The sequence below is a fragment of the Neolamprologus multifasciatus genome, chromosome 20, assembly GCF_963576455.1.
Source record: "Neolamprologus multifasciatus chromosome 20, fNeoMul1.2, whole genome shotgun sequence".
Classification (NCBI taxonomy): Eukaryota; Metazoa; Chordata; class Actinopteri; order Cichliformes; family Cichlidae; genus Neolamprologus; species Neolamprologus multifasciatus.
Window position 1 is genome coordinate 3,270,146 of NC_140458.1, and position 11,909 is coordinate 3,282,054.

Consider the following 11,909-nt stretch of genomic DNA (forward strand, 5'->3'; position numbering starts at 1 on the left):
CACTTCAACTGATCGCTGAAAGCAATGGTAGGAACGCAGAAAAAGAGGCAGTCATAAAAGTAAACGGTCCTTTTATTTTGACAAGTAAAAAGACAGTTTATACCTCAGTAAAGATGAAAAACTATTCACAGATCTGGACTATCACTAATGACGTCCTACACAATTTATTTCCTCATTTATTTGGGTGAAAGCATGTTGTGCTGCTGCATCTTGAACTTACTTTAGATTAAATATTGAAGATGGCTCGCATGACCAAATGACATTAAGTGAAAGATGGATTCAATTCTGCAATGATGAAATAGCTTTTAACCTCTTGCATTATGCATGACTGCATCCTCTGTGTACATGCAAAGGAAACATCAGACTGAGAATATATATTTAATGTTATATATAGATATATAGATATAGACAGAGAGAGATAAAGTTCTGTAAATGCAGTGTTAAGTTCCAGACTTAATATATTTGAAATTACTCTATAAACTTTGCATAGATATGGATTATTTTCATGAATGAAAGACATTTCATCCCATACCGGTTTTTAATTTTCAGAAATGTATCCTGATTATTTCAAGTCTGGACAAACTGTGGATGCAGTGATTCCAGTTCAACACTTTATTCATATTTATTTTATTTATTCTTGGAGTTCATTTTAGGTCCTGCTGATACATACACTTCTAATTTTGGAAACGTAACTTTTTCTGTGTTTTGACCTTTATAGACTTCGTATACGGTGAAGGTTAGGGTCATAATCCCATCTGTTAATCCCTGATAATCTCATTTGCTTTTCCACTGTCATGTGGACAGATTCTTCTATATGAAAACAGGAAATACTTGCTTTAAAAGAAATACTCTGTACTTGTTGACAGATAAATAAAACTCACTATTTTTGTCCCCATAAATCTAGACTCAGTAACAAGATTATTATTATATCTAATATTTGTTTTAGTTGCTTTTTTAAGGGTTTTTTTTGTAGTGGGTAAACAAGCAGAAGGCCATACAATTTGTATCACTGCCAAAATCTTAGGCCATGACAGAATATGGGGTCAAAAAAGTCTTAAATCTCTTAACCCTCTCATTTGCAACAGTTAAAAACTAACAACCTGATTACCCCACATACATATTTTATGAGTTTTTTTTACTCAGAAGTACCACTGCAGGACTTGGTTGTGCATTAGCAACAAAAAGTTTAATTCGAGTTTAAATCGAGGACCCAGGTGGTGTTACCCTTTTCCCTGCGGTGGGGAGAAGCAGACCTACCCGACGCCGCAGCAGCAGGGAGGCCCCACATTCCAGACCCCAATCGGACGGCCAACTCCTCCTCCCAGCCCCCCTGCCCCACCAGGCAACAGAGAACGGGGGTGTGTGAAGACTCCAAACCTCCCTCCACCCGCTCATATGTAGTGTTGATGCATGTGTGTTCTAAGGTGCATTTAAAACCCAGGAGGGCATGGAGCTACCTGCCAGAGAGCAGCAGGTAAGCGCATAGCCCCTCCTTTGACCCTGATTTTTACAATTAAGTCTTTTTGTAAACTGCAAACTTACATCAATCACTTGCCTCTCTGCCAGTGACTGTGAGACTGATCGCTCCAGTGTTTTCATACGAGGTAGGCGGGGCCAAATGTCGGCCTCTGTCAGGACTTCAGGCTCGTTATCATGACAAGCTGCAGTGGAGAAACAAATGAGCTTCAATAAAGCTTTGATTTGATTAAAGCTCAGTGTGTGTGTGTCTCTGTGTGTGTGTGTTTGTAAAGCCCTGAGTCAGATTGTGCTGCCAGTTAAGCAGCTGCTCAGTCAGCATCTACAGGTGTCACACACACACACATACACACACACGTTGGTGCATATGTCTTTGTGAGGACCCTTGTTGACATAATGCATTCTTGGGTCCCCTGGTATTCCAAAATAAAAGTGTCTTTACATTAAAAACTGTTGTCTGACAATATCCATGCATGTCAACTTTTTCCTAACCACATCTTAAAAACACACACACACACACACACACACACACAAAACAACTCACGTTCAAGTCTGTTAACTTTGAAAACTGTCCTTACTTTTTTCTTTTTTTAAACAAATGTTCCCCTTTTTAAAAATGTCCTCTCGTTTTACAGACGTCTCCTGTAACCACATATGTCCCCACAATGTCGTAAACTCCCATTGGTCCTCAGAAAGATAGTTGCACAAGCTCATACACACCCACAGGGAGCCACTCTCCCAAATTAACCGTTAATCATAAATGGTAAAAAAACGTGCTGAGTCATGAGTTTCCCCTCTTCTTCTGCTGCTCCAAGCCTTGCACACACACACACACACACACACACACAGCTTTGGTGGTCTAAGTAATCATTTCTTCCGTCAGTGTGTTTTCTTTTTCTGCTGATGTTTGTGGGAGTCCGCAGACGTTTAGATCAAAAAGTTGTATTGTGCAGCTTTTTTCCCTGATATATCGTGTGATTAAATTGTTGTATTTATTTTTTATTTCTTCCCGTCTATGTAACATTCCAATACTCGTTTCTTTTTCTTTCCACAGAAGGACCACACGGATTGTGCTTGTTGTATGCAGTGCTGGGTAAGACGTCTGATCCACTACTGCGGATGTTCATGTTTAACATGAAGCAGCTCAAAGTTTATTTCAAATAGGCTAAAATCAACACGCTTATATTCATAATGCACAATCCACAAACCATTTAACAGTAAGAAAGTGGACTCATTCTGCCAGATGTTTGAAAGGAAGTTCTTCCATTTAAAGTGAAGCGCTTACTCGGACATTACAGTACCATCTGATCATTGGTGTACACCAAATTAAAGACGAACATAGCTATCATCACATTACATATTAGTTTGTGAAATCCTTTTTTGAAGCCTTAAGATGCATGTTTTCGCCATCGCCATCAATGTGTTTTGAAAATGGGCACAATAAGAAAGGGGCGGGTCTGAGTGGTAAACTGCACCCTCACTCAGCAAATCGTTGATGTTCCTGCTTTCTGATACTTAGAATGACCAAAGTGTTTACAGACTGGGAAGTGAAGGTGCTCCAGGTGGGATTGAGAGACATCATTCATAATTGTGTTGAAAATTTTCTTAAATTATTAGCTACAAAAAACTGAAAAACCTAATGAAATAACAACAGGGTATTTAAAATGTTTTTTGGGTTTTTTTTTATCTGATGCATGTGTAATCTCAATCTCGTGTAATTGCTTATTACTAGGGTTGTTATGTGAAGGCTGTGTGCACGCAGGGGTGGTGACATGAAGGACCCAAAATGCAGACTCAGGAAATCAAAGGTGAACTTAAATACAGCTTTAATGTTAAACTCAAAAGAACAACAAAACTGAGTATCCAAAAATAACTTACACGGACAGACTGACAGAACACACAGCTAGGTAAACGGTAGATCGCGACAATGACAAACTGAAACACAGGGCTTAAATACATAGAGGGAGCAATCAGGGAATGGACAACAGGAGGGAAACACAGCTGGGGCAAATCAGAACTGACGAGACAAGGAAGCGTAAACTAAACACACTGAGATACGACAGAGACCTTCAAAGTAAAACAGGAAACACATAACACAGACTGAACAAAAGACACAGACTCACATGCCGAAATGAAACAAACACACGGAGCCAGTGACAAAAAATACAGGGAGCAAAAGCCCAAAATAGCCCAAAACAACAGCACTGCGGCCCAGCAACAGTCCAAAAGAAAACAGACAAAAAGCCCATGAAAGGCGCAGAGGCCCAGGTACCAGTCTCGAAAAGGTTCAGGAGGCCGGCCCGGAGGCTGACGGCACAACAGTCCAAACCCGGGCAGTTCAGGGGGGCGGCCCGGAGGCAGGCGGCCCAAGAGCCAAGAGGACAGTTCAGGGGGCCGGGCAGGCGGGAGGCACCGGCGGCGACGGAGCAGGTCAGGAGGCCGGCCGGGCGCGAGGCACCGGCGGCGACGTAGGTCAGGGGGCCGTCCGTGACGGCAATGACGTCCAGTCATCGGCCCGGAAAGTGGCCGGACAGGACGAGCAGGCCGGACAGGACGAGCAGGCCGTGTGGGCCGGACAGGACGTGCAGGCCGGACAGGACCAGACGGCATGGGGACCTCAGGCGCAGACGAAGATAGATGGAGCGAGGCAGGACCAGGCGGCGCCGAAGATAGACGGAGCGAGGCAGGACCAGGCGACGCCGAAGGCGAAGACACGGAGGCCGGACCAGGCGACGCAGAGGCTGAAGCTGAAGCTGGACCAGACGAGGGCGAAGACTCGGAAGCTGGACCAGACGAGGGCGAAGACACGGAGGCTGGACCAGGCGACGCAGAGGCTGAAGCTGAAGCTGGACCAGACGAGGGCGAAGACTCGGAGGCTGGACCTGATGAGGGCGGCGCTGCAGGGAACAGCGTGGGAGCCGCAGGTGGTGGCGCTGCAGGCGACACAGGTCGCTGGACGGGCCCCTTGGACCCCCCAGCGGGAACAGGCGGCTGGACGGGCCCCTCGGACCCTCCAGCGGGAACAGGCGGCTGAAGCGGTCCCTCGGACCCTCCAGCAGAGGCAGGCGGCTGGACGGGCCCCTCGGTGTGCAACTGTTAGACGAGATACGTAGGTGCAGATATGTGTGTTTTGTCATATCTTCCTCTCTTCACCCCAAACGGTCATGGCAGATGTCTGCTGGTCTCTGAGCCTCATTCTGCCAGGAGGTTCTTTCTGTTAAAAGGAAAAGCAAAACAAGAAAAACAAGGCTCAACAAGAAATAATCACCTTGACAGTTGTTATGATTTAGTGCTATATAAATAACAGATAATTAAATGAAATTGAATTGGAGCTTATGACCGTACCATCTCCACGCCTGATCTCGCCTGGTTATTACTTGAATGGAGACCATCTGGGAATACCAGGTGCTGTATACAGCACAGTGGAGCAGTGGTTAGCTTCGTTGGTTAGCTGGGTTCAAATCCACCATTTGTCTGGGAACTTTCTGTGTTTTCCCTGTGCCTGCTTCGGTTCACTCCAGGTACTCTGGCTTCCTCCCACTGTAAAATTATAAAATTTTCATAAGTGTGAATGTTAGCATAAATTATTGTCTCTCTGTGTTAGGCTGGGCTGGCGACCTGCCCAGGGTGTACCCCGCCTTTCGCCTTATCGTAGATGGTTTAGGCTCCAGTCCCCACCAACAGACTGGCAGCTGCCACTAGTTGGAACCCTGCCTGGTGGCTGGTGACACCTTAGGGCAGCGGTCCCCAACCCCTGGGCCATGGACCGGTACTGGTCCGTGAGACGTTTGGTACTGGGCCTCGAGAGTTGAAGCTTTGTGGGGGGTGGGGGGGCACAAAGAAGTACTTTTCTTCTTATTCTCATTTAAAATATCTAGCTTTTAATAAATAATTATCTGAATCTTACAATAAACGATTGATAGATTGATACATATATACATCACTGTTACAACAGTGTTTGTTTTCATTCAAAGGCTTTATGATTTTTCCTATAATGGTGGGCCGGTCAGTCAAAACGCCTGGGCCGATTTCTTTTGTCCCAGTCCAGCCCTGTATGCAGCTCATCTGCAGTCTGCTGTTACCTACATCTTCCTATTCAGAAGGCAGAATTTCTGAGTTCTGAGTACAATCAAAGCACCACGACTGCAGTTTTCGTGTTGGATGTAAAAAGTGCACATGACGCTGTGACGTAGGCTAGAATCATGGCGGCGGTCAACGACGGTCCAGGCGTGGGATTTCTCTCGTGGAAATATGCACATTATATTTTCCTTTCTATTGGTAGGTGGCACCGTGCACTGTGGTAAGTAAGCAAGCTAGAAGACTGGCAAAGTTATGGAAGCAACACATTAACAAGAGAATTCTGAGTAAAACCAAAGTTACTTTCCCTAGTAACTAGTTACTTTGAAGTAACGAGTAACTTGAAGTAACTGAGTTACTTTTGATAGAAGTAACTAGTAATGTAACTAAGTTACTATTTCAAAGTAGCTTACCTAACACTGGCAGCAGACACACTCCAGGGCACCCATGAAATATCTGTTGTCTGAAGATCTTGAATGAATGAATGAATGAATGAATGAATGAATGAATATATCTACGATTGGATAACTCTAATAAATGCGAGAGTTTTCATAAACCTGATAATTTCCCATCCAGGCTGTATTGTCTGCATCTTTGTCAGAACCTAACGAGCGTCATTGGTTCGTCTGTCTGTCACAGTTGAGGGAAATTCCTGGTTCATGTGCTCCGTTTGATCTCACAGATCATGTTAATGTTAACAATCACAGTGGCTCATTAACTCTTAACGACTGAAGTCACAGCGCCGTCCTCTGCTGAGAATCTTCATAACATAATTGTTTCATCGTGAGTGTGTCTGATGTCAGCAGGTCAGATCTGTTTCTGTTAATTACACTGAAGATTTTCTCCCCCAGCAGCTTTAATTAGGTCCAACATTTAGAAACGGATTTAACGGTATCAGCAGGAATTGTTGCTTGTGGCTCGATTCTTATTTTCCAACCTGATGATGAACTTTATGAGCTGAGCTGAAACTCTTCGGGCTGTTTTTTCTCCTCTTGTTTGCACCTCCTCCTCCTCCTCCTCTACTTTCTTCTTCCAGCAGCAACGAAGCAGGTCAACTTTTCATAAGCATGCAGAAGTAAACTGACTTAAGAAGCTGTATAATATATGAGTGTAACTAGTTCGTGTTTGAAAAAGGGCTCAAAGAAGATTTTAGCAATTGAAATCACTAAAATTGTACATATTTCAGTAAGTTTATGTAGAAGTGAGAACCCTTTTCAACCTGATCTGACATCTGATTTATCTGTTTGTTGTGATGACTCTCCAAAAACGGCCAAAACACTAATCAGTTGTCTTTGACACACTCCACAGATTTTCATTAGCTCTATTTCTGGATAGCTCACTGCTAAGCTGAGCTTTTTAGGGGTTTTTCTTAACGGTTTCCTGAACATCAATATTTAGATGAATCGCTGTTGGCCTGAAGATGGTCCAGGGGGAGATTACGCTCTGTTGATCTGGTTGGCAAAATAATTCAAAGCGTGCAGCATTACCAGCCTCATATTTGGAAGGGCAGTGCGTTCGTATCCAAATACATATAATACTGCTTTGTCTGCTGCAGCTCTTCATTGCACGTGAGGTGTGCTTTAGTGTCGGTGTTCTGAGACCACTGACAGGTTCAATGGTTGTCCATAAAGCTCCTGAAGTGCAGGGAGAGGTGGCAGCATACGTCTCAGGGTTAACAGTCAAGAGACCCTGAGTAGTGTTCGCAGCCTGTTGGTATGTTTTGTGTCACTTTAGCAAAGACAATTTAACCGTCACCGTAAAACTTAAAAAAAAATGCAGGATCAAGTCCTAAAATTAGAATTTTTGAGCTTGAATTCAGCAGGGTTTAGTTTTTTAAATGGGGCTTTGGTTTGATGCCTGGAATAAGACATGTGGTTAAAACAAGCTTTAATGTAACAATATGAAAAATTAAGTTAACAGCTTTATTTGACGTGCTGCGGGGCATCCTCGACACAATGGTGCAACAGTATTACCTCAGCTGATTCTCATTTGGCCACCTCACAACTTAAATACAAGAATCACACGGTCATCACTAAATCAATACTTTGATTTCTCAGATCTAAGATGTTTGTTTCCCACACTCATACGCACATGGTATCTCTAATGGCCGATCCAGGTCACAGGAGTCATTCGGGCCTTTCACTGGAGCAGGGTCCCTTCACTACCAGACATCAATATAATCGATGACTCAAAGCATAAAAACATTGAACAGCTGCTGCAAACTGACAGCGAACAAAGATTAAAGTCAGGTCACGTCAATACGGATTTATTTAGGCTAATCTCAGAAATTCCAAGTATGCACCGAGGGGGTTAAACCTATTGTTGGAATAAACATTTACTTTATTGCTAATCGACTGACGAGCATCAGTTTGCTCATTTTTTTAATCAAAAAACATCACCTTCCTTTTTTTATAGCTCAACGCGATATTTGAGCACATGCAGTGTAATTTAGTTTATTTCTGTTCAGGCTGTCTTATGTTGTCAAGGCACATGACATTGTAGGATAAAACCATAGACCCTAACAATCAGATGATCTCCTGTGAGCAGCACTTGGCAATCGTGGGGAGATCTCCAACAGAACGTGGCTCGGGAGGGGGAGCCATCTGCTGCGACCAGTTGGAGGAGGAGACGGAAGAGAGAAAAAAGGGGGAGCTTGAAGAGACCATGATCAAAAAACAGCAGAAAATGCGGTAAATGCTGATGATTTGCAGGAGCACCATGTAAAGAGATCGAGAGCGAAAAGAGCTGAACGAATGAAAAATCTCAAGTCAAGTCAGGTGGCATTTATCGTCATTTCAGCCATCTGCAGGAGACAACGTTCCTCCGAGGCCCTGGTGCTACATATCACATATAACAGACCAACACAGGACTACGTGAAGTGCAATCTTATCTTATCTATAATCTTAAAAGTAGAGATAGTGTCTGTCTCCTGAATCCAAACTGGGAGCTGGTTCCCAGTTTGAAAGCTGAAGGCTCTGCCTCCCATTCTACTTTTAAATAGGAACAACAAGTAAACCTGCAGTCTGAGAGCCAAGGGTTTCATATGAAATAGATATGGGTTAATATAACACTGTGAGGTCTTTAAAGTATGATGGGGACCGTTTAATTAAAAACCTTGTATGTGAAAAAGAGGATTTTTAAAATTCAGTTCTTGATTTAACAGGAAGCCAGTTAGAGAAGGTGATATGGGAGAAATATGATCGCTGTTGTGGATCAGCTGAAGTCTTTAGGGAAACCTTTAAGAACAATAATGATAATAAGGACTCAAAGTCCAGTCCAGCCAGAGGTAACAAACACATAAACAAGTTTTTAATCCTTAACAACGCTGCACAGATGCTATCAAGACATTTAACAATCTAAAAATAGAACTATACTGTTTAAGCTAGAGCGCTTTAGAGTCCTATTCAATCTGAGCCATCACACAAAAACCTCCCATGAATCATGAAGTTCTTCAGTATTTGGACGACCTTTATGTCTATCTGATTGATTTCTTCTTGCAGTCAGAAGAGCCGCCTTGTTGTAATAAAAATTCAGGTTTAAGAAACTTCCCTTATAATATATAAAGTCAGTGTTTGATATAAAAAGACATTTAGTGCTAACAGTAAATTGATCTAAAAGCCGTTGCTTTATGTTGAGGTGCAAAATGTGCTGACCAAAACTGATGCACTTTCTGACCGGCTCTGACTTTTGTGTGTGTGTGTGTTTGTGTGTATTCCTGCACATTCAATCTGAGTGGGTCTGAGTTCATTATGATCGATATCAGTCAAAATATTCAAATACTTCTGGACCAAAACTGCAAAATAAGTCGGTTTGCAAAGCGAGTCCATCTGCAATGTTTGGACCCATGAGAACCTCTGAAAGCGACGGGACCCAGTCAGAGTGAAGGGAGTGGTCTGTGTGAATTATTGATAAATGATGGTCGTCATGGGAGGGCCCATTAACAGCACATTTTAGAGGGACGGAAGAAAAACACACACAGTATTCAGACAGATAACGCTCACTCTCTCTGTCTCTAATGAATTCTTCTATCTAAGTTTCTTTGCTGTGTGTTTTGGGTCTGTGTGTTTTCCTGTTGATAAAACTTCTGGTTTCAAACTTTGTGTCTGATTAGGAAACTTCTTAAGACTCTTCTTTCTCGGTTACTTCTATTGTTCCTTGGATTTGGAGGAGAATTTATAGGCAGTACAAGATTTAAATAAATCTCTCTGTTTTTCTGTCAGTCCCTTCCTTATCACTATAAACAGACATCTGCACATAAATATTCAGAATCTGCATGACAAGATTTTCGGTAGCAGAAAGTTTCTGGTGTCTAGTGTGAATTCTATTGACCAATCACATCTGAGCACTCCTTGTTTAAATGCAGGTAAACAGTGAAGAGTCTCAGAGTAATATTCTTAGGCATAATGTAATGTTAAAGGCGCTGATTATTACGAATCAACTATTGATAGATGTCTGATAAGCTTTTTAAAATATATCTACATTTGTATTTCAATTCAAATGTATTTATACAGCGCCAAATCACAACACAATCTTTATATTGTAAGTTAGACCCTACAATAATACATACAAAGAAAAACCCAACAATCATATGACCCCCTATGAGCAAGCACTTTGGCAACAGTGGGAAGGAAGAACTCCCTTTTAACAGGAAGAAACCTTCGTCAGAACCAGGCTCAGGGAGGGGCGGGGCCATCTGCTGCAACCGGTTGGGGTGAGAGAAGGAAGACAGGATAAAAGAAATGCTGTGGGCAAGGAGGTCTGCCCTGGCTACCCCACATGCCCCGAAATATCAGTCCAAGAAAATAAGTTAAGCAACTTGCCAACAGGTTCCCAGACCGATAACAACCTAACATTTGGCTTAGAAACCAATTTTATGACAATACTGACAGGCCCGTTGAGTCATCTCAAGATATGACATCAGTGTAAGTGTTGTATAATAATACTGTGTTAGTAACAGTACTCTTGGTATTGAATTTACTGTTACCAATCAGTGGTATTATCAGAGGTACTGATTGTCCCCCCAGTAACAGACTAGAATAATCTCTCCATCCTTGGACGTAGAGGAAACAGTTAAACCGATTGGGGAAATCAGTAGGAGTGGAAAATATACCCGCAGGATTAATAAATGAAGGAGGAGATTAGAGAATAACCAACACCATGGGCACAATCCCTAATCATCATTCTACCCAAGAAAGGTAACTTACACCTCTGGAAAACTGTCCTACCATCAGTCTGATTAGTCAGCCAAGTTAAGGTAACGCTAAAGATACCACTAAAGCAGGTTTCAGAGCGCGTTACAGTCCTACCAAACAAATCTAACTGAGGCCGCTATGGAAGAAACACCTCGAACAACTTGTGCAGAACTAGAAGAAAACAAAACAGGAATCCAAAATATAAAGTGCAGGAACTTAAATGATAAAACCCTAAATAGAACCAAAACACAGGATCAGGAAAAAATGAAAATTACTATGAATTCAAACCGTTCTTATAAAATAGTAACAAAAAATCTATTTACTCAAGTCCATGAACAGGAGTTGTGACATTTATTCCATGTCAAGCATGAATTTGTGATTTCATTAGGAATTGGGAAGTGTATTAACCAGAAGTGCATATTTCATCCAGAGAAAGCAGGGAAGCTTCTGCAGAAAATAAAGCTTTAAAAATGTGATCTTCGTATTTTAACCAATTTTTCCTAATTGCAACCAGGTTGCCACATTGGTTTTACCATAGTGTGACTAAGCACTATGTCAGTCATACCATATGTCAGTCAACTCACTCTCATTGGTAATTGCTTCAATGACTTGGCTTAAAGTTAAGAGAAGTTTAACTTGGGAGTCACTCGTTCAAGTTATTTCAATGACAACTACTTGAAGTCACAAAAGGTCATCAACCCTTTATGGTCTCTGGTTGCCACGTTGCTATTTCCTGTCTTGAAGCACCGTAATACTTAGTGCTGAACATTTACATGTTGGGAAAGACACCTCAATCTTTGTAGGTCAAACTGAAACACATCCCTGATGTGTGTTTCAGACATTAGTTCACACGTCGATGAACTGAGAGTACCCATGACCACCGCGCATTATTTGGCATCAACACATTAAAGACGTGCAATTGTACACACCTGTGCACAGTTCAAATTTAGATCACACATGGAAAGTTTGCTCCCACTTATACCTTCGTCCAGTCACGTTGTGACTCATATCTGAATTTGGATGCATGGTTACACTCTTTGCATCGTCTGCACATTTTAAAGGTAACTGTTGATGTTTACTCACTTTGGATGAGCTGATCTGACGTCCATATAGCAGGAAAGAGAGTTGGCCAGGGATTATACTGCACTGAACCTTCTCTCCCCC